The sequence below is a fragment of the Canis lupus genome, chromosome 5, assembly GCF_048164855.1.
Source record: "Canis lupus baileyi chromosome 5, mCanLup2.hap1, whole genome shotgun sequence".
Lineage (NCBI taxonomy): Eukaryota > Metazoa > Chordata > Mammalia > Carnivora > Canidae > Canis > Canis lupus.
In genome coordinates, this window is record NC_132842.1 from 61,801,041 (window position 1) to 61,824,398 (window position 23,358).

Below are 23,358 nucleotides of genomic sequence, written 5' to 3' on the forward strand. Positions count from 1 at the left end.
GCGGAGCTTTATGTGAGGGAAACCTATAGAAGCAGGTTTGGGACTGTGTCCTTCCACGGTGCTTGTCTAAGTCTGCTAGCTGCCCATGGGGATACTTCCAGTGGACATCCCTCAACTTAGGGGCCCAGCTGACCCCCAGGTACAGGTCTACAACAAGCCATGTTCTTTCTCTTTCTTTGCTGGTGAGAAGATTGCCTGGTCCACCCTGTCACAGGGGATGTAGCTCCTTGAGTGTCCTGACTTTATGTAAAGCCTTAATTCCTATCCCCGTGTGGTGGTGAATACCTAAGCCCCCATTTTGCCCAGACTGGCTGCCACGAAGCCCCCACCCTGGGGCAGCTGCAGTATCGTTTCACGTGTAACTCTGCAGACTTCAAAGGCTTCTCTGTTTTAAGCCTTTGGGGATTTCCCTGATTTTTTTTTTCTTTTTTTTCAAGCTCCGCTTTGCTGCCTTTAAAAGGATGTTCATTGTATGTCATCCACTAGTTCTAGAGGTTTTGTAATCTGAGAGTCTTCGGGTTATCTAGCCTAAAATATTTCCCGAAATGAAGGTCTGCAAAGGAAATTGAAAGCCTCTTCTTCACTTGCTCTACCTACCGTGCTTGGACAGTGGCCGAGTTTTCTCAGAAAATAAGCATTTTGAGGACATTTTGCAAGAGTGAAGAAAAAAGAACCAGAAATGTGATGTTGGGGTTCCTTTTTCTTAAATTAGGGAGGAATAATACAATAGAAGGAAGGATATTTCATTTTAATCTTTGACATCAGTTCACAAGGCATAAAAGGATAAAATAAAATAAAGCAGTGCTCTCTTGAGAAGTTCATATTTTCAAAGGCTTTTGGCATTAATGTGCTTATTAATTGTCCTATAGCCTCATTGTCATTGGAAGAATCTGGTATAATATATAATGGCCTTCGGAGGGCTAAGGGAGAGAATTTCAAGTTTCTGTCTTAACCTGAGCCACTTAAAATGAAAAACAAAGGCCATTAAATCCTGTTCATCTGAAGTAGATCCTAAATATAGTTTATTGGGGCTCTTAATTCACCCTGAAAAATGCTGCAATTATTAAAAGTGTCCAAGCTGTTAACTCGAAAACAACATATGCCGCATTTACATAATGATTTGCATATAATTTCCATGTAATTCATTTAATGTCAAAATGTACAATTACGCTTCCAGCCCCCTCTGCCTTTTACCCCCCGTGCCCTTCCCCGGCCCCGCTGTGTTCAATTGGAATATCTTACTTGCTGGAAACTATTTACACCTGCTCTTCCAAGAGATGGCTGGATGGATGTGGTCTGTCATTTTGGTCCAAAGAAGTTTGGTCAACTGCATTTATTTTCCCAGACTGGATCGGTTGTACTGACAATCTTCGTTCTGATACCATCGGTACCAGTGACTTAGTTCTTCCTGAGACATATGGGCTCATTTTACAGATGAAGGGACTGAGGCTCCTAGAGGTTCCACCCGGCCTGCTCTACTCTTTGCTTGCTTTCTCTGGTCCAGCAAGCCGAAGGCCTCCACCTACCATACAAAATGCTTTCCTATGGGTCTTTCACAAAATGCAAATATGTTTGCTAAAACAAATAAACAAATAAAAAAACTCAAACAACTCCTTTGCCAGAGCCCATATGATTACTTGCAATAGCAAAGAGGTAGCTCTTGGGTCTACCAACAAGGACAGGAAAGAAGTCTTCGGTCTGGTTCCAGAGACACATTTTTCTAATGTGAGTGGGCTTTCTGCCTAATGCAGTCCTGCAAACATGCCGTGTTTTTCTAGCTCCAACTTGTGCTTTCTGCACGGGCCTCTTTTCTACCTCTCCCTCATTGCGCATCTCGATTTGCCCACCATCCACTCAACATTCAGTGGTTGGTTTACACATTATCAGGATGCCTGCCTCTGTTGCCCCCAAGATGAGGTTTGATGCCTCTAGAATGACCTAGATCACTTTGTTTGACTTGGGTCCCTCAAAAGCAACCCAAGCACTTGGGCCGAGGTCGTTCATTTGGAAGGTGACCTCAGGGTGCAGGGAGAGTAAAACCAGGAAGGAAGAAGAGCAACGTTACGGTCCATTATTGAGATTGCAGCTGGGAAGTGTATGGAGTCGTGCCAGCGTGGCCACCTGAAGGATGGGAATCTCAGTCGTCTCTCCGCTGGTTCGGTCCCTACTGGCCAAATGTTGCTCCAGGAATTATTAATTTCCTTACACTTTCTAGCTGTGCAGGAACATGGGCTGAGCAAGCTCTCCACAGCTTCTAGGATGCCAAGGGGCATCCAGCAAATGAAGCTGTGTGACACCCAGGTTGTTGGCTTACAATGGGATGCACCCTGCCTGGTGCTGTCCACTCAGGCCTGACTGAAATCAGTAGTAAAGCCAAGCAGGTGTGAGTTGGTCACCTGCTGTGTCTAGTACTGCACTGACTGACCACTCCGTATTGTATTTCTTTCTTCCTCTAGATCATAAGCAACCCAAGGGCAGGGGATATGTCACCACTGGGTCCCCAGTTAGGCACCGTGTTCAAGACTGATCTGTAGAATGAATGTATCAGGTACCAAATTTAGTTTAGCTTCAGCTTCAGAAAAGTAGATTGCCACTAAACTTAGGAAGGTCACAGGGGTCGGCTTCCTTGATTTAGACATCTTCCTCCCCAATTTTGTCTATTCTAAAAAAGTTGGAAGGAAGTAAATAAATCAAAGGAAATACCTCACAGACGCATTATAAAATTCCCAGAAGCAGAAGGAACCAGGTTAGCTGGGATTCTTCACTTGAAGGAACCAGCCAATTCTAGGCAAAATTGTAGCTGATTTTTGGTTTTATTCATTCGTTCATTCATTCATTCATTCATTCTTCATCAGCCTCAAATAAACTAAGTTAAATGGGTAACAACCAAGGCCACAGTTAGAGACACGACATTTTCTGCAAGGGGCTACTCTTCTTTTCCATGTCCCTCTTGTCTGTCTCTTCCCTTTGTGCTCTCTTCTTGGCCTCTGCTCCCATCCTTTTCTTATTAACCCTCTTGTCCTCCTCAGGTCCAGCTGTCTGACCCGTAGATGGATCCTCAGAGAAAGACTCCTGGGGGCCCAGAGTGAAGCTTTGATGGTGGCTCCCCCAGGACCGAAGATGGCCCCCACGCCACCCTCCTCACAGCACCACTGTCCCCTGCTGGACCCACATGGTGGCAGAAACACCACAAAAGCCATGGTGTCCCTTTTACTTTGGACTGCTCATTTTATCAAGTAAAGGAGCCAGGTGTCCACTGCTCCTCTGCAAATCAACACACAGATCATATGGCCACGGGGCATAGAGGAGACTGAGCAAGTAGGCAAACTGAGGCTTCCTCACCTAGTAGGAAACCATTAGGGAACATAGTGAGCCTGCAGAGGAGGCTTGGCAACACCCCGTTCTCCCCTGTCTCAGTGGAATTCTTGGCCCTGGAGCCTCATCTCCGGGCAAGCTTGCCGTCCTCCTATGGGCATCCTTCAGAACCGCCCACATACCTAGGAAGTGGGCAGCTGCTGAGACAGGGACCTGCCTGCAGAGGGTCTGAGAGAGGAAGGGGCATCTGTAGGATGTGGAGTGGCCACCTCCCTTCCCTCCTCTGTAACTCTCAGATGCTTTGAGGGAAACCTTGTAGCACGAATAGTTGTGTCAGATGCATATGCTTCTAGAAGCTTCCATCCCAGATAGGCCCGCAATTGCCACTGATCTGTGAGTGTGTGTGAGAGAGAAAGAGAGACAGAGAAAGAGACAGAGACTGAGACAGACATAATTTTTATTTGTTTATAATAATAGCAATAGCTAAACTTAAAAGGTGTTTATCAAGCTTTGGTCACGGTGCTAAGCACTTGAAAGGTTCCATCTCATTTAACTCCCACAACAAGACTTTGAGGGGTAGGTTCTTGGAGTATTCTCATTGTACAGATCAAGGACTGAGTCTCAGAGAGGTTGAGTGACTTACCCAAGGTCATACTGAGCAAGTGGAGTTGCTGGACCTCACATTCTAGTAGGTCAAGCTGCAAAAGCCGAGTCTGCAATCATCAGGATAAATGGTTAGGGACCGGCAACATTCACTCTAGATGGTGCATAAGTGTGCTGTGTGCCTACGTGTGTGTGTGTATGTGTGTACACTCGGTTGCAAAGTATAGAGAAAGTAGTGGTGAAGAACACAGATTGGAGCCCGATGGCATGGGTCTGAAGTCCAGCTGTAACGTCTTGTCTCTGTCTCAGGTAACTTAAACCTCCCTGTCCCCCAATTTCATCATCTGTCAATTAGGCTAACAGCACCTAGCTCATAGGATTGTGAGCACTTACGAGGGTGGCGTGTGTGGATCATCAGCACAGCATACGCTGTAAACAAGTGTTACGACTAGTAATAATAGCGTATTGGGGTTGAGTAATGTCAAATGTTCATCGGTAGTAGTAATAATAACTGGAGCGCTGACCGGGTGCCCACTCTGACGCAGGGCTGTGAATATATTCCCCGCTTTAGCCCTTCAACGCTGCTGTGAGCTCGATATCATGATTTCCAGTTTCCAGAGGAAGAATGAGTCTCAGAGATATTAATAGTTGGCCCGAAGGCAAATATCTGGAAGAGGTCAGGGGAGAGAAGCAAATCTTGAGCTCCGTACTCTTCTATCTTACCCACTTTTCGTGGGCTCATTTGCTCATTTGAACAAATACCTTTCATACAGACTTAGATTTTTTTTTTTTTCAATTTGGGAATTGTGCCCATCTGCCCGCCTAAGAAAGGTTTGCTCAGAGCTGCTTCTACAGGGCGACCCCTTGCAGCTTTTTAATTGCTACTATCTCTTTGAACATTTGGAATTTGCGATGAAATCACTTTCCAACCCTGATTCATCCCAAATTCAATATTCTGTTTCCTTTCAGCTTTTTTGTTTCCCCAGCAATGAAAAGATCGGTAACCTTATAAAACATCTAAAAGCGGTGGTGGAAGTTTCCTGGGGCTTCGAGTGTTGTGTTATGTTATCTTTGGAATAACTTTGATGTCTCACCGGTGTAATAGAAGCCGTGATTATGTCATGGAGCTGATTAGCATGGCTGTGGGAAACATTAATTCATGCTGACATCATAGCTGGGCTTGCAATCAATCAGTTTGTTTTGCTCCTTTTTGCTCCCCCCACCTCCCCGGCCACCCGCCCTCTGATGCTCTTAACGTAAAGGTGATGGTCGGCTTTCTGGGGACAATGGAGCAGGTACAGAAGCCCCTGGATGGGGCTGAACTTCACCCCAGCAGCCGCTGCCTCCTGACGGCCCTGGGAGGAAATGGTGAAACAAAGCTTTTGGCAGAAGCAGGGGAGAAATCTGCTGGCCCTTTGATTTGCCTTGAAAGGTTTTGATTTAGTTGGCATTCAGACTCTTGATATATAAAACTTTTAAACTCAGTAGTCAGCCTGGCTGCCTGAATCCATTTGGTTCCGGTCATTTATGATTAAGCTGATTGCTGGTGGCCCTGGTGTTGTGGGGCGCAGGGCTGGCCTTCATTGGGTAAGACGATCACATTCCAGACCATCTCTTTCTTCCGACGAAAGTACATTTCGTTGACAAAGGAAGCTGTAAAGAGAAGCCGTGTAGACTCCTATTATCTCAAATTGTTAATATTTAACATGCATTAAAGAGCTATCTTCCTGTTCGCCACGTGCAATTAATTTAATCACCAATGCACTGTTAAGTATCTATCAGAAATGTGAATTTTTTTCATGATGTATTAATCTGGTAATGACGTCTTCCCTTTTACCTTTAGATTTAGTGTCACTCTTTTATGTTACATGGAGTAGTCTCCTGGAAGCAGGAGGGAATTGTAGGAAGTGTTTGGGAGAACTTAATGGTGTCTGATTTGGGGTGGAGAAATTTGAGGGTATTTCCAGTTTGAACACCACTTGGGGCTCCCTTCCTCTCTTTAGGGCATGTGCTGAGCCTCCCTTTTGCCCTCCCTGCCTCTTACCTCTAGATCTCTGTAGCTCAGAAAGTCGGGATGATCATGTCCTGGTGTCCCTTTTTGACCTGGCAGATGGAAACTATTGTTTATTGTGAACTGAGTTAGGAGAAAATTAGAGAATGAACGTTTTATTTTAGCTGCGTATAGGGACAGCTACATTTTCTTGCCTGGGGACCACTTTGCCATAGTTGTAGGCCCCAAAACATCCCACACTCCCCTTTTGAAATGCTCATCACAGTCACAACTGTGTCTTCCCTTGGTAGACTTAGGTTGCCCAAAGGAAAGAACATGTCTGTCTTGTTCACCACTGTATCCTCAGTATCAAACACATAGATGCTCAATAAATACTTGTCAAGGGAGTGAGTGGTTCAATCAAGGTTAGCAGGAAATAATCCACTCTGATGGTTCCAGGGTGTTTAATGGAGGGACAACTTCAAAGGTGTGGGTAGCATTAAGGGAAAGAACAAGGGATGATGAAACATCCTGAACTGTTACCATCCCAAAGCTTGAAAAGATAAGGGGAAAGGGATGGTATCACCAGAGCCAGTGAGACCAGGAGCCTTGGAGGAGAGGCTACCTGCTAAGAATTGTGGTCATGGAGGGTGGCATCCTCTAACTGGGGAACATCACCCAGAATGGGAAGGAATGGAGATTATAACTTTAACTTCTCTCTCGTTTTTTCCTGCAATCTTCCCCTGGTTCCTCCCATTGCCCAAACTCAACTGAAATCCAGCTGGCAGGGGAAGCTGGCTGATGTTAGGTGTCAGCCTTGAGAGACACAAACAAGGTGAAGGAGGGCAAAGGCAGAGCTGGAGGGGACACATCAGTACAATGAAATATGAGGTGAACCCTTCCATCCAGCACACAGCCAACTGGAAGGGAGAAAAGAACTTAAATCAAAATAGATAGCACAAAGCCCCTTGTGTTCATAGAGGGACTTCACAGAGAGTGATCTTACTTACTCTTACTTTACCAACATTACTAACAACTTTGGAGATGGTACTTTCTAAGCAAACCATTCAGAGGCAGGGGCAGGAAGAGCTTATTAGAAGCTGATACAATTACAGAAACAAGTGGTTGCTTCTAGTTTCGTGTTAGAAGAGAAATAAAAAGTAACAGAAAACACAAAGCACATGGAATGTGAGCTGCCTAGGATCGGTTAGTCCAGGCCATACACTGGCCACAGTCCTGAGAACATCACCATTTGAAAGACTACGTCATCAATGCAGTCATTCGTATCAACAGCTTGGTTAAAGGATGATCCATACCCTTCATGTAAATAGGCAGGGAAAAAATTACATACTTTGAAATATTTCTGATAGGAATCATCCAAATTAAATAACAAAATGCAAAATACAAGAGAAAGCATCTGAGTATTTCATAGATCAGCCTGCTCTCCCAGATGCTAGATGAATGGAACATTGTTGTGAATGTCTCGACTACACACATATAGTGTGATGGGGGATGAGAATTAAGGCTAGCTCACCCTCAGCGTGTTCCTGCATCCCTGGATGACCCAGCAGAATAATAGATTTCAACTCATTTCTAAAAGCCAGAGCTGCCCCAAAGATGGAATTGGGCTACCTTGGGAGGTACTGAGTGCCACTGTGAAATGTCTGCTTCTATTGGGTGGTTGGACAAACGACCCTTGGATTCCTTGGGATTCCTTCTTACCCTGAGATTCAGTGATATCATGCTTTTATTTTGCACCAACCTTATGAAATATTATTTGCCCCATTTTACATCTGAGGAAGCAAGTCCTAGGAAGTCAGTTGACTGTAGTTGCAAGTCTACTTGCTACTTGCAAATTAATAAAGCCCCAAGTGAAGGCCAACAGTTTTTGAGCATCTAATACATGGTAGTAGCTGTGCTAGGCCTCAGGATGATAGAGATGAATGAGATGCAGCTCCTGTCCTCCAGCTGTTTATATCTTTATACAAAACAGTCATGCATTCAAATCCATCCAAAGAATATTTGGCAAATGCCCCAAGTGAAATCTATCTCAGATGTAAGTGGAACAGAGAGGGAACAGGCTTCACAGTAGAAGTGAGGTTTGTACTGATTTGAAGGGCAAGTTGGGGATTTCCCTGAGCAATGAGGTGTGATGGGCATGTAGCTTAGCAGAGAAGACTAGACATGCAAAATCATGGAGATGTCAGAAGGTGTGTGTGTTCTCGCCTGCAAGGAATCCATAATGGCTCCATCACAGAGGTCATCTGCAGGAGAGGGCGGAGACCAGATAGAGACTACCAAAGCCCAGCAAGGCAAAGTGACTTGCCCAAGGTCACAGAACAGACAGAGCTGGGAGTTGAAGCCAGGTCTCCTCACAAACCTAATGATCTTTTGGCTGGTTGATAGTTCACCTGGGCTGACCTTGGTGAGAACACACCCCTGAACCCTGGTATCATGATTCTCCCCAGCTGAACTTATTTGGCCCCAACAGACTTCTAATCAACACGTATGTTTCGAGCTCCGAATTCTGAGTACTCAATCTTTGAGGAGGATAGAGACTTAAGAAAGTCTTAAGTTATTGTGTGGGAGAATGAGACTTTTGTAAAAATGAAACAACATACATGTAGGAAGCTGCTATAGAAGTTCCCCTTCACAGCTGAACTGCTGGTCAATGATCATCTATTGGCTTTGTCTTATTTTATTTTTTAAATTTCATTTCATTGCATTTCATTTCCAGTGTACTTCTTTTCATTTTTTATAGTCTATTTTAAAAAAATGTTTTTCCCTTCATTCCAAATGTCCCATCCTAATCCAAATCTCTGACTTCCCATAGTTGCATCCTTGCTGGTGAGAATTTAATTGGGGCTCTTCGAATCCACCTCTCCATACACTTATTTATTTATTTATTTTAAAGATTTTATTTGTTTATTCATGAGAGACACAGAGAGAGAGGCAGAGACACAGGAAAAGGGAGAAGCAGGCTCCATGCAGGGAGCCTGATGCGGGACTCGACCCTGGGACTCCAGGATCATGCTTTGGGCTGAAGGCAGACGCCCAACCACTGAGCCACACAGGCGTCTCTCTCCATACACTTATATGAACATATTTTGTATAGCTCTATGGGCTATAATTAGGAGACACCGGACTACACATCTCATTCTGCAAGCCCTAGGCAGCATCCCGTCATCATGCCCGTTAATATATTTCCACATCAAAATGTGTGAATCGTCACACTAACTGAAATAAAGAGAATCTAGCTAGCTTTGTGCCGATTCAAGTTTTGCCACCAAACAAGTTTGTCTCAAATTTATGGAAAAAAAAAAACACCTTCATATTTTCAGAGATTTTTCCTTTTCAAAATTGCAGGTAAGGGACTGTGTACCAGAAACACAGTTCACCCCTCCGTTCTGCCTCTGATAGACACCTCTGCACCTCCAGCTCTGCCAATTCAAACCATGCTTCAAAAATCAGACTCCATCCATGTCTTGATGTGAACCTTTGGGAGAATGTCTCTGGGATAGACACTCATGGGAGGGGGTCTCTAGGATCCCAGGATTTATTTGTATTTAATTTCACTAATTACTGACAAATTTCTCTCCAAAATACCTCATTAATTATTCCCACCAGCAATCCATGCAGGAGAGTGCCTGTGTCCTAACATCCTCACCATCACTGCATATTATCAGATGGCCAGATGCTTTTCCCAATTTGACGGGTATAAAATGCCATTACATTGTGTTCTCATCTTCATTTTTCTGACTATCAGCAAGGCATGAGCTTTGTATATATGTTACCTATTTCTATTTTCCTTTCTGGGAAATAAATATTCATATCTTTTTGGTACCCCACTGCCCTTTTTCCCCCCTACTATATCATTTGCTCTTTTAGATTTTGACCCAAAAAATCAACATCTACTCCAAGGTCACAGTTATATTTATCGCATTTGCTGATTATATTTCTTAAGTTTTACTATCCATATTTCAGTCTTAATTCATCTCATTCATCTAGTGCTTATGGTTTTGTCTATGGTGTGAGGTGGTGATCCAAATTCTCCATGCTGTGAGTTCATTTCTCCTTTTACTAAGTAAATAATCTGCACTTGCCCATTCACTGGTGATGATATCTCTCTTAAATACCAATAAAGTACAGAATCTGGTTAGGGCACTGATTGGAATTATATTTTTTTAATTTTTATTTGTGGAGATCTAACATCTTTTTATTGCCAAGCCATTCCATCCAGGAGCATGTTTTATTTTTTTAAGTATGTATGTATGTATGTATGTATTTAGAGCATGAGCAGGAAGAACAGAGGGAAGGACAAGCTGACTCCATGCTGAGTGTAGAGCCCAATGTGGGGCCCAATCCCATGACTCCGAGATCATGACCTGAGCCGAAATCAAGAGTCGGGTGCTCAACCAACTGAACCCCCACCTTATGTCTGCTCCTTAATTTAAATCTTCCTTTCTGCCCTTGAAAAATGTTTTCATTTATTTATTTTTCTTCTTAGAAGACTTTTGTGCGCTTGATACTTTCTAACTTGTTGTAGGTAATACCCTATCTTGCTACCACTTTCTAGGTGGTTATTGTTAGTATAAAGGCACTGAGTTATTGACTTATACTGTCTTAAAAGGAGCACATTTGGGCACCCTGGGTGGCTCAGTGGTTTAGCGCCGCCTTTGGCCCAGGGTGTGATCCTGGAGACCTGGGATTGAGTCTCACGTCAGGCTTCCTCCATGGAGCCTGCTTCTCCTTCTGCCTGTGTCTCTGCCCCTCTCTCTCTCTCCTCTGTGTATTCTCATGAATAAATAAATAAAATATTTTTTAAAAAAAAAGTAGAAAAAAAATAAAAAATAAAAATAAAAGGAGCACATTTAATGCTTTTCTACTGAGTATGTCTTTTGCTATAGTCTCTTTATCAGATGATGGCTGTTTTCTACTAGTTCCATATTTTAAAAACATAAATAAAAAGAAATTTTAGATGTCCCTGCTAGAAAACATTTTTTTCTACTTTCTACTGAGATTGTCACATAATTATTGTCCTTAACTTCATGTGGTTAATAATATTGAATTTATTCTAGTATTAAATATTATATTCCTGCAATACATCCTGTATGTTCACTTGTGTTTTTTAAAAATACATATGTTGAATTTAGCTGGCTATGTTTCTTAGGATACTCACATCAATATTCTCATGTAAACAACTTCTTTCTTCTTTCTCTTTTATACTGTTCTCACATGGTTCCCTCTGAGCCCGATGAGAGGGTCTGGCTTTCCAATTTGCTTTCAAATTGCTACAATCCGGGCCCCCAAGAGACGACGACCATATTTAAGGCAAGTTGTTTATGTATATATGTGAGAGAGACAGACAGACAGACAGACAGAGACAGAAGCAGAGATGACCTGGCCTGGAGGATGAATACAGTTAATCTATATATGAATAGGATTTTGCCAAATGAAAATAGCACCAGATGTGGTACACCACATGCAAGGAGGACAAGTTCTTTGGGTTCTCTGACTTCTGCAGTGATTGAGATGTTCTCAGGCAAAACACATTTTAGTCAGTCTGCTCGTGTTATCAAAGTTATTCTTGGAGACTTTGCTATTACTGCGATCCATGCTAGCCTGAGATATGGTAAATGGGGAAAATAAAGTATTTCACGGTCTTGGTCATAGAACTGAATAACTGTGACCTGACATATTCTCAGGAAAATAAACTTCAAAATATCTGGATGGGAAAAGGGAACTAATTTCTTGGGTATATACTATGTACCAGGTGCAATGCTAGGAACTTTATGTATGTATTATATCTCACTGAGTCCTCACAAGAGTACAACGAGTAAGGTATTAGATCCCAAATTTGCAAATAAGGAAACAAGAAGCTCCAAGGAGCTAAATAAACCAGTTATTAAGTAGTAGAGCAAGGATTCAAATCCAAATCTGTCAGATCCTCTGAGTTTTTTTTTTTTTTTTTAACTATGTCCTTATCTCTGGTTTTACTAATCTGCCTTTCTCCTGTCCTTGTGAATGTATATATCCTTGCTTATTTATTTATGGCCAATCAACCCCTTATAACCTTCTTTCCTTTTGCTATGGAAATAACCCAAGGGCAGTAGTTTGCCAAAGCAGCTGTGTTAGCCTATAAATGTTTTCTCCTTCCACCTTAAACCCAGGGGACTCTCAGGGCTGGCCGCCACAGGAACCAAAACAATAGCTTTTGAGATTCTTCTGCCCTTAAATCAGATCAGGGTCTTGGAGAAGTGCCCTATTTTACAAATACAAGAACGAATAGTAAGACATTACTATAAGTAAGACATTCCCATTTTCCATTTTAATACCTCTGATGAAAGAATACCTGATGGTTGAACTAAAAGAAATGTGAAGTTTATGGAGAATCTCCTGTTTTGTTCTGGAAAAAAAAAAAAGAAATCATAACACTTTATGGTATTAAAAGTAGAGGGCAGCCCCAGTGGCTCAGCGGTTCAGCGTCACCTTCAGCGCAGGGTGTGATCCTGGAGACTCAGGACCGAGTCCGCATTGGGCTCCTTGCATGGAGCCTGCTTCTCCCTCTGCCTGTGTCTCTGCCTTTCTCTCCCCGCCCCCCCCCCACCCCCGTGTCTCTCATGAATGAATAAATTAAATCTTTTTAAAAAATAAAATAAAAGTAGGTAAGAGCAGTAATTATTTACACAGTTATCGTTCTTTATAGTGTCAAACATATGAATACTCTTCGCCTCTTTTGATCCTTCCAATAGTATTTTAAAGCAGGTAAAGCAGGGATCCCTGGGTGGTGCAGCGGTTTAGCGTCTGTCTTTGGCGCAGGGCGTGATCCTGGAGACCCGGGATCGAAGCCCATGTTGGGCTCCCGGTGCATGGAGCCTGCTTCTCTCTCTGCCTAAGTCTCTGCCTCTCTCTCTGTGTGTGTGACTATCATAAATAAATAAAAAACTTTTTAAAAAATTAAAGCAGGTAAAGCAAACCTCCATTTTTACAGACAAGGAAACTGAGGCATGGAATTACATGCAAGTAAAGTGGATTCCATTAATTCCTCCAGCTCTTCATTTTGAACTGTATTCAATCCCTTTATCATCTATCTCTGAAGTTCTTCCCATGGAGAGGTAGAGTATATTTTCCTGACCCTTGGTTTTGTGTTTAACCATGTAATTTGTTTTGGTCAATAGGATGTTAGCAGACATAACTAAAGCAGAGACCTGAAATTGCTTGGTGGGTGTGTTTGCATTTCTCTGCTTGCTTTCTTGCTCTTCAGACATGAGAAGAACAATCCAGGCTGGCCGGCTGTTCCAAGAAGGAAGAGAACAGACATGTGGAGCAAAGCTTCCAGCCAATCCCAACCAGGAGTACAGCCTGCCACTGACCTGCAGACCGATAAGTTTTAGTTATATATGATTGTTGGTTTAAGCCACAGAGTTTGGGAAATAGTTTGTTACACAGCAGTAGCTAACTGATACAGCAAAAATAAATCAGTAAATAAGTTGTAGAATTTGAATTAGAATCCAGGTCTTTAAACATACAGTTCTTTTGACTTTTGACTATGCTCAGTTGCTTTTCATGCAGAGAGATTTTTATTTGAGTGTAAAGATGGAGCATTTTTGGTTAGGGTTCATGTCATACTCATCTTTGATTCCTCAGTACCTAGCCTACTACCTTGCACATTGTAGGTACTCGGGATATGTTTATTAAGCAAATAAAAGATAAAAATATCAGAAAGTTACCTCTATTCTTTTGTTTGGTTTTTAAAAATTCTTAATTTTTTAACAGATTCTTTTTAATAAAAATAAAGTAAAAAAGGAAGGTACATTACATATGATCAGTTTAAGCTTCTAAAAATAGGTCCCAGTAACCACACAAAGAGGGCACAATCATCATTTTCTTTTCTGACATCTGTCCATATGCAGCATATTTCCTCTCTGAAGAAAGATCAAACCCCATAAAATGCATCATTTATATGCCACTCCCCATTATGAAGCAGCATGGAGACCATTAATGAGAAGCAGAGGCTAAAAGAAGAGTTTCAAGAGTTGCTTTCAGGCAGACTGCGGCAAAAGGCACAGTCCTTTGGGAATTGCACACAGGCACATAGGACAAACATGGTACCGATTCCCCATTCGCCCCCCACCCTCACCCCTGTCTCCACTCTCCCAGTTGCCACAACAGCTTGAGGTAGAGAATTTGTAAAACCCACATGGAGAGCTTTCTCCTCTGATTTTTTTTAATCTCAGAAGTCCAACAGTGCCGATGAAGGTAGCTGTGACATTTGCAATTTTCCATGCACCAGGCCCATTCCATTTTCCTTCCTGGTGCTGCTTCCATGGTACAGTAAACCTCCAGCGCTGACAATAATTACAGCCAGAATAAAACGAAGGGAGTAATAGGAACAAAGCGTGGCTGTAATTGCCTTTTCATTATTTGCTAACAGTTAGTTATTCAGTCACAGGGAAAAATTACACAGTAATTGGATGACAATGGGGAAGCAATCACTGAATCCCACAACTATGATATTTTTGCTTGTTGGGCTTTAGACCTTTTATTCATATTTTGATTAAACAGCTGGAGCATTAAACTGACATACGAATGTATCCTTGGTCAAATTCCGATGTGTTTGTTTCTACCCCATTCAAAATGTTGAATTTAAACTAGCACATACAGTAGACCTGTAAATACTGTAGTCTATTGACTTTCAAATAAATCTCTCCTCCTTACCCCAGTTCATAAAGAAGGCATAGTGGGTGTAATAGCATGGACATTTTTTTTTAACACATCAGTTTTCAGTTGGTGTTTTAAAAAGGAACAATGTGAAACCACATGGTGCATTCTTCTTATATTCAGATTTTTCTCTAATTTAACTTTCTAAACCCAAGACCATTATAAATGGATCCTTAGAAAACATTTACTCTTCCTTCTTCCTACAAGTTGAGAAACTGAGGCCCAGAGAGGAAGCTGAGATGTTTAGAGTTATCCAACCCTCTCTCTTTTTTAGGACTAGAAACCAGAACTCTGACTCTTACTATGCTATCAAAATGTCTTCTGACTCCGCATTTGCTTGCAGGAGGGGAACTAAAGAAGTAAGACAGGTAAGATCTATGCCTGCATAAGCATGCTCCTCCATATTCACACACACACACACACACACACACACACACTCACACACACTTACACATACATCCCATGTGGATGATACACGTTTCTTGACTGTGGAACATCATTTAGGGGTTTCCTGCTCCATGTTTGTGATCTTCATGATAAGCTTCATGGGTAAGACCATTCTTTGTATTATTCCAAGTATTCTAGGGCCCAGGCAATGTAAAGAATAAGTCTATGAATTTGGATGCGTGTGTGAAAATGTCTGTGTTGGGGGCTAGCGATGAAAGATGGAAAAATTGCCACAAAGCCTTCATTTAAAGATTAAGATTTTCTGCTTGGGAGATAAGATGCAGTAAATTATATGCATGTGACCTTGAACCCATTTCAATAAGTAGGTAAGAGAAGCATGACTCAAAGAATTGGTTATGGACAGGTGAGGGGTAAAGAAGGGGGTTATTTGGGAACAGGGTGGGTATAGAGCTATGATTAACACAGAGAGGCAGGAAATATGCTTGGTGCTTCATATACATGATTTCATTTAATTCTCATAGTAGCTCCATAGGACAAGTTTTATTATCCCTATTTCATAGATAGGGACTAAAACTTAGAGAGAGATTAGCTAAGCCTTGCTTAAGATCATCAAGCCAGTCAGTGTAACAGCAAAGGACTAAAACCCAGAAGCTAAGTTTTGACCTCTGAAGTCATTGATGACCTTTAGCCACTTGCAAGTAATTGCAACATACCCAATTTTCCAGGTCAATCCACGTTCTTTGATGTTTACCCTCTGCCAGGGACCACAGGGATTCAAAAGTGAATTAAAAATTCCTGTCCTCAAGATGCTTAGCTTCTCTTGGCAGAAACCATGAACCAAGGCATGAATTTGTCAGTGCAGTGTCAAGTCCATTCCTATGACTGGTGACTTAGGTAGGGTTTCCCGTAAGCAGATCTGGAGACAAAGACTTAAGTGCAACCAGTTTATTTTGAAGGTGATCCCAAAACTTGGATCCCTACCTTTAAGGAATGAAACCAAAACAATATAGGCAGGAGGCCAACATAAGATGCATTGAATGTTACTGCTAGGGGACATCTGGGGCCTAGAAGACAGTGGGGAACATGCCTCAGTGTTATCCTTAACTGCTACCTGAAGGCTGAAGGAATGGGAGCTATTATTGACAGTCACTTGTTAAGGGGTGTTTCTGAGGACATTAACTCTTTGTGTTTCCCATTTACTCTGCTTGTGAGCTCAGAGTCCACCAGAAAAATCTCTTGGCAGAAACGCATAGGCATTCTCAGTGAGCATCCTTCCGTGTCAACAGGTGAGTACCAAGGTGACCTGGGTGGGAAGCTGACAGTATCTGCCACTGTGGTGAAAGGCACTGTCCCATAGTGGGTGGCGTGGCTGAGCAAGACTTGGAAGGTCAAAGAAAGAGCATTCTAGAGCAAGGCACACAGTTGCATGAGGGCATTGCTCCAGACCATCCTTTCTAAAGGACCTGCCTGGCTTTATATCAGAAGCAGAGAGTGCTCAGTTTCATCCTAGTAAAACTCACTATATAGAATTTATATATACATATTTCTTATTCTGGCATTCAAGGCTCTTGTAATCCAATCTTAGTTTACCTCTTGACAAATTCTTAGCAATCCATCCTGGGCTCCTTTTCCTGCCCACATTGGTACCTGTATTGCTCCCTGAGTCCTGCCTTCAAGGCTTTTCCAATCATTGAGAGTCTCAGCTCCAAGACCACCCGCACAGTCTTTCCAGACCTTTCTTTGCCCTTTGCTCCTGGCCTCACACACTTATGCAGCCTCCAATCACTTCCAGTGATAGAAGCCACCATCCCTCTATGCATTTCCCAAAACCCCAAAGCTCCAGAAACTCAAAGTTCTTTTTGTTTTTGTTTACTTTCTTTTTTGAAAAATCTTACATAGTAACAAAACCTGACCCACACAGACTTCAAGCTATTTATAGTTTTTATTTGATCTAAATATTCATACATTTCACTGCATAAATATTCACATAATTTTGTTACAGAATGCAGCCCCAGACCCTGCTACAATTTTATAAGGGCTCCGTGTTTCTTTTCTAAAATATTTATATGTGCACATTTCTTTGCTAAAATCTGAACAATTCGAAATTATAAAACGTATATCTCTAGCTCAAGAGATTCAGATATGGGGTTGTGAGCCTGTAACAACAGCAATAATAATAGACCTACTCTAGTCCATTCTGAGTGCTTTATATATGTAATGATTTTAATGCTTATAAGGACCTGACAAGAGAATTCTGGTATCTAATACCCTAAGGAAAATAAGGTTCAGAGATGTTACCTAACTTGCCCAAAGTCACACAACTAGTAAATAGCTGAGCCAGAGTTCGAACCTCAGGCAGTCTGGAAGAGTTCAAGGTTTTTCTTGTTTCACTGTGCTTCTCAGTGCCTGCCTTGGGGTCCTTCAAAGCACCCAGCCCAGATGAATCTTCTGGCTTGTTCCTGAGTGTCTTCCAGGGGACTCTTTCTCCTTCTGATTCTGAATTCTCAACTCTGAGCTCCAAGCCACAGTCTTGCCCTGGGCCACTTCATTGGTGCTAGGTTTGGGGTAGAACTTCCAGAAGTTTCTTGCAGACTTTAGTGATCTGTAACTCCCCCACACCACAGCCTCAAGGAGAGTAACTTGCCTCTTGCAGCCTGGCCCTAGAGGCTGTTGAGTGGCCCAGGATCTGTAGCCCCTCCCCAGGCTCCTCCTTCCCGCCGCCAGAGCTTTACCCATGACTGTCTGCTGTCTTACAGCCATTCTAAGATCTTTTTTTTTTTAATTTTATTTATTCATGAAAGACACAGAAAGAGGCAGAGACATAGCAGAGGAGAAGCAAGCTCCCTGCAGGGAGGCAGGGAGGTGGGGAGACTGATGCGGGACTGGATCCCAGGACCGAGGATCATGTCCTGAGCCAAAGGCAGACGCTCAACCGCTGAGTCACCCAGGCGTCCCAGCCCGTCTAAGATTTGAGACCACATAAGTCTGTGTCCTGAGTAGTAACCCAGGATGCTGCATATGGCAGGGCCTTTGATATGTGTGGGAGCAACAATACTTAATTGAAGAAGGAGGGGCAGATCTAGGCTCCTTCGCTAGTGTAGACATAGTCTTGGTTTTGAAATTACTCTCACACCTGGCTATCCCCCCTTTCCCCCACCAATCTGTGCCAGAACGAAAACATAAATGGAGAAAGAGACCAAGAGGAGGATTATTTATTAATGCTCATTCTGCATCAGTCACTTAGATGCCTTGTGTCTGTTGATCCTCAAAACAGCCCCCATGAGGAGGCACCACTGTTGTACCCTTTCACTGTGTGAAGAAACCGAGGGACAGGGAAAGTAAATTGCCTAAGGCCTCACACACCCACTGTACCTGTCAACTGTTGCCACAGTAACTGTGTAACAAATCACTCCTAAACTCAGTGGTAAAAGTTAAGTCATTTATTCTTGCTTACACCTGTGTTGGCTGGGATAGCTTTCTTGACCTCTTCTGGGCTCTGGCAGGCCTGAATCCAAGCTGTGGTTGGGTTTAGGTCTGCTCCAAATGTTTCTCATCCTCTTCAGACCAGGGATTTGTCTGGGCATGTTTCTCTCCCAGTGATGGCTAAAACACAAGAAGGGAAACCTCTGATTATATCAGAACCACTAACATCCCATTGGCTAATGGAAGTCACATGGCCAAGCCCAACACTGGGGTGGGCTGGAGGCACACCTCACTTGCCATGAGGCAATGGCCCAAAGCATGGCCATGCCCAATATCTATGGAGGGGGGAAGTGTACTCCTTCAGAGGACATAAGGAAGACGGTGTGCAGAGAAACCATCTGTCTAGTGGTAAGCCTAATCTACTACCCACTAGAAGGTGGAGCCCTGGAGTCATGGCCTCATAAGCACCATCTTTAGTAGTAACAAGTAGCCAGGGAAGATCTTTTCGTCATAGGCAACAATGCCCATGCAGGCTCTTGGTTTTTGCCCTTGAGTCTGAAAACCTAAAGCTGCTCCAGAGGCTAGTGAGAGGAGGTGGGATAGCCTGCGCAGTGGATGGTTCAGGTGGGAGTGTGCTCTGTCCAGCTGACATACCCCTCACGCCCACACATGACCCTGCCTTTGTGCTTCCTGTTGGGATTCAGACCCATCATAGATGTTTAACTCCCTCCTCCCTCTCTGTGCAGCCTTGGAATGTATCATCAAAGTGCAGAGCGAGTGCGTTTGAATTCTTTGCCTGGCAGCAGACCTGTTTTCTTGTGTTTAAAAAGACTGTTAGAAATTCCTAAATTTTGGAGCTGTGTTTTTACTGGGAGGGAGAAACGAATAGAAGCAGCTCCCAGTGGATTAATTTATTTGTATTTTGCTCTAACTCCTGACATTTGGAAAAGACTTGAAGATCTTATTAATGTTTGCTATTTTTGATTTGCTTTGGAGGTTGCTAGACTAAGCCACAGAATCCTGGAAAATAGACTTGTTCTTTTCCTTTTCAGAGGTGCCGGGTCTGAAACTATTTCAGGTGCCAAGGGTGGCCGGTCCTCAACTCTGGTGCTACCACTTGTCATCACCCTCACCCCAGGAGACATTTCGAAGAGATTTCAGCACTGCCGCCTGCTAAGCCTATAAATGGCCCCAGATCCTCCCAACAGAGTCCTCCAGACAGCCGCTACTTCTTGATCAGTGTTAATGCAAACTAATTGCCATCCTTGCTCAAAAACTTTTTAATTTTTAACATGCCAGTAAAATAACTTTATCCAAATCTTTGCAGAATTCTGATAAAGATACTGCCATCTTCTGTTCTAATTCTTATTATGCTACTACTCAACTAAAAATCGTCAGTCTCCAAACTCCTTAGCTTGCCATCAAGGTCCTCCATTTGACACTTTCACTCACCAAGGCTAATGTCCTTCCAATCTCTTTATCACCCCTTGTGATAGGCAAAATTCTAATCAGGCTCCTAAGACTCCTGTCCCCATGGTATACATGCCACATGTCATCCCTCCCCTTGCATATGGGAGAAACCTATGAGTAGGTTTAGGTTATTAATCAGTTGACTTGGAGTTAAATCAAAAAATTAACCTGGGTGGGCCTGACCTAATTAGGTGAACTTTAAAACAGAGAGAGAGATTGGAACCTTCCAGAAGTCAGAGAGATTCTCCTACTAGCCTTGAAAAAGTAAGCTGCCATGTTGTGAGAGGGTCTACAAAGGAGGAAACGACAGGGCCAGGAACCTGAGTGACCTCTAGAAGCCATGAGTGGACCCTGACTGATAGCTAAGAAGAAAACGGGAACCTCAGTCATACAACAGCAAGGAATGGAGTCCTGCCAACAACTACATGAGCTTGGAAGAGGAGCTCCAGAGAGGAGGACTTTGATTTTAGCCCTGTGTGGAGAATCCAGCTAGGCTGAGACCAGACTTATGACCCACAGGAGCTGTGAGATGATACATGTTTGTTATTTCAAGCTGCTAAGTTCATGGTAATTTTTTATACAGTGGTAGGAAACTAACACATCCCTATACTCAAGCCACATGCAATTCCTTGTTATTATCCTTACCCAGGCAAGTTTTCCTAACTCTGGGAAAACTTTAATCAGAGCCTTTTCTCATGCTGGGAGCCTTTTCTTGTGCTGGGAGCCTTTTCTTATCTCTGTGACTGAATCATACCCAAATATCACCTCTTCCCTGAAGCCTTGTCCTGGCAAACCTAGACATATGTTACCTGGTCATTTTTTTTTTTGCAATGCCACAGTTATTTTTCTTTACTTGGGCCTTGTATTGTCAAATGCCCCAGGCACTTGTTTTTCATTCCTGTCAGACTACAGGCTCCCTTGGGGGTAGTCTGTGTCTGCCTCATCCTTGTAGCCCATTCCTATCTAACTCCCTATATTGTCAACACGCATTTTAAGCCTTGGGAAATAGGTGAAAAGGGCCGTTGATTGAAGTAGATGTCCACAAGGGTTCTAATTTATGGTAATGTTTACCATTTGGTAATTAACAATAATGAGACTCTTTGGTAAGGTCCATCATCAACAGTACCATAGAAAGTAAATGTATGTCAGCTGTCAATCGCTGAAATAAAGGCCAGCTTCATCTAAGAAATGAATTGGGTTATGAAAAACTGCAGAAGAAATATTTGATAGAGGGAGTGGTGGAAGACAAAAGTTACATTCTTTATAAATTGAAGTAGGGAATCTAGGAGGATTGGCTGCTTTTTTCCTAATTGATGGAATTGGATTGAGAAACATAATCCATGCCCCATTTGTATCCCAAAATAATGATGGAATCAGGTACTCATTCATCTCTTTCTCACAATTCAAGCTCCCTGTCACCTAGACACATGTGTATCTGCTCTTCTACTGCATGAGTACTGCTCTTTGAGGCAACATTGTCTGATGACAAATGCTAGGCATAGACAGAGCTCTCCTCACTTAAGGGTGAGTAAACAGGGAGAAAAGTATAACACATGAAAGACTACCATAGAGCATTCATCCTGAAGACTCAGAAAATGCGTAGGCCTCTGAAAATAATTTTCTGCTAGAAACAAAAAAGGAAATTAGAAAGCTATTTAGCATTCTCCATGGAATACTCAAGGAGACTATTATTTTTTGAAGAAGCAGATGAAAGCCAAAAGGCAGATACAAATTGACAACAGAATCTCATATGGTGAGAGGGTGAAGAATTGTGAGCAAGTTAAATGCCAAAACAAAATTAAAATCCTCATCAGATGCAAGAGAAAGCAAAACATACAAAAGAAAACTGAGTGTCATGAAGAACAAACTTGAGCCATGCTACCAAGACCAAGAGAGTGAAACAATGAGGTAGTGTCACAACGCAGGTCCTTAATAATAACTTAATGGTTATATATGTTTCTGAGGAGGATATAAGCAAACTTGGAATAAAAGCAATGATCAAAAAATAATTAGGGCTGAGAAAGGTCTGAGTTTGTAGATCTGAATAGTTCATCGCATGTTAAATGAAACTATAGAGAAGACAGACTCAAATCAGCCCACCTACTGATTTTAGAAAATTATAAACACCCTTAAAGAAAAATCAGATTATCTGAAAAAGAATGAAAATCAGGTCACCTCTAAGTTCTTCTACAAACCTGAGAGTCAGAACACAATGGAACAATGTTTGCAGAATTTGCAAGGAAAGGCTTTATAATGATATTATACATGTATAGCCAGGTTGTTTGTCATATATGAAGGTTTTGGGAGGACAGATCCCAATACATAAGAGCTCTGGAAAAAATCAAGGAAAAGAAATAAACATTTAAGTAATATTTATTGAACATCTTGTATGTGCCTGGCATACTTCAAGGTGCTGGGCTTACAATAATGATCAAAACAGATGAAGTTCCTGCCATCACAAGACTTACATCTTAACAATAACAATGGAAATACACAAATAAATAGATATAAGATATACTACTATCCAGTAGAGAATGCTGTGAGGATAAAGAAAGTGGAGCAAGGTGATAAAGAGTGACAAGGTTGATATTTTAGATAGTGTGGCCATAGAGGACCTCTCAGAGAAGAGAACACTAGAGAGTGAATAACAGAGCAAATTAAATCATGGAAACAGCACATAAAAGACCACGAGAGGGAAATTTGCTCACCATGATTGAGGAAGAGTTAATGAGGGCATTATAGTTTAGCAGAGTTGGAGGGAAAGAGATATGGGAGATGGATTTGGAGAGAGAGTCATGGGGTAGATCAAGTGGGGCCTTGACACTGGGATTTCAAAGTCTGGATTTCATTTCAGACACAATGGAAACCATTATGTGGATTTTTTCTAGGGGAGTAATGTGACCTGACTTATGTATTGAAAAGATCACACAGGAGTTGATGTGGAAAATTAGACAAGGAGAGGTGAAGGGTCCAGAGGAAATGGGGAGCTTGATCAGGAAAGCCACTACAATAGCCCAGGTGGCCCATGACAGTGATTTTGGTCAGGGTGTCAGACGTGGAGCCATTACAAAATGACCAAATTTGAGATATATTTTTAAGGTACTAATGGGTTAGATGTCAGGTATGTGAGGAAAAGGAGAGTCAGCGATGACACCAAAGTGTTTGGCTTGAGAAATAGATAAATGGAGGTGCCATTTTGAGAATGGGATATTAGGAAAGGAGCATAGAAGAAAAGCATTAAGTTTCTGTTTCAGACGTATTAAATTTTAGATGACTAATTTATTTATTTATATATATATATATCAAGGTAGGCCTTGGCTTGGCCAGGGAGCTGCTTCCTAGCAGCGACTATGCTATGGAAGGAGACACAGGAGTAGTGGACCCATCTCTGCTGTAACATCCAAGTGAAAATGTTAAGTGCCCAGTAG

General features: G+C 42.3%; 2 long non-coding RNA genes across 3 annotated transcripts in view; one reads left to right on the top strand and one right to left on the bottom strand.

The window, feature by feature from the left end:
• LOC140633890 (uncharacterized) lies at positions 1-19,822 on the top strand. Of its 2 annotated transcripts, XR_012031478.1 has the most exons (7): positions 1-139; positions 3,030-3,318; positions 13,173-14,016; positions 14,904-14,997; positions 15,134-15,178; positions 16,255-16,323; positions 19,513-19,822. It is a non-coding gene; the product is annotated as an uncharacterized lncRNA (long non-coding RNA). The 2 variants fall into 2 exon arrangements; XR_012031479.1 differs by lacking the exon at positions 15,134-15,178.
• The window catches only part of LOC140633892 (uncharacterized), an 18,811-nt gene continuing 13,917 nt past the window's right edge, over positions 18,465-23,358 (bottom strand). Inside the window, exon 3 of the long non-coding RNA XR_012031484.1 lies at positions 18,465-18,640. This is a non-coding gene — a long non-coding RNA (uncharacterized lncRNA). The remainder of the gene's footprint in view (positions 18,641-23,358) is intronic.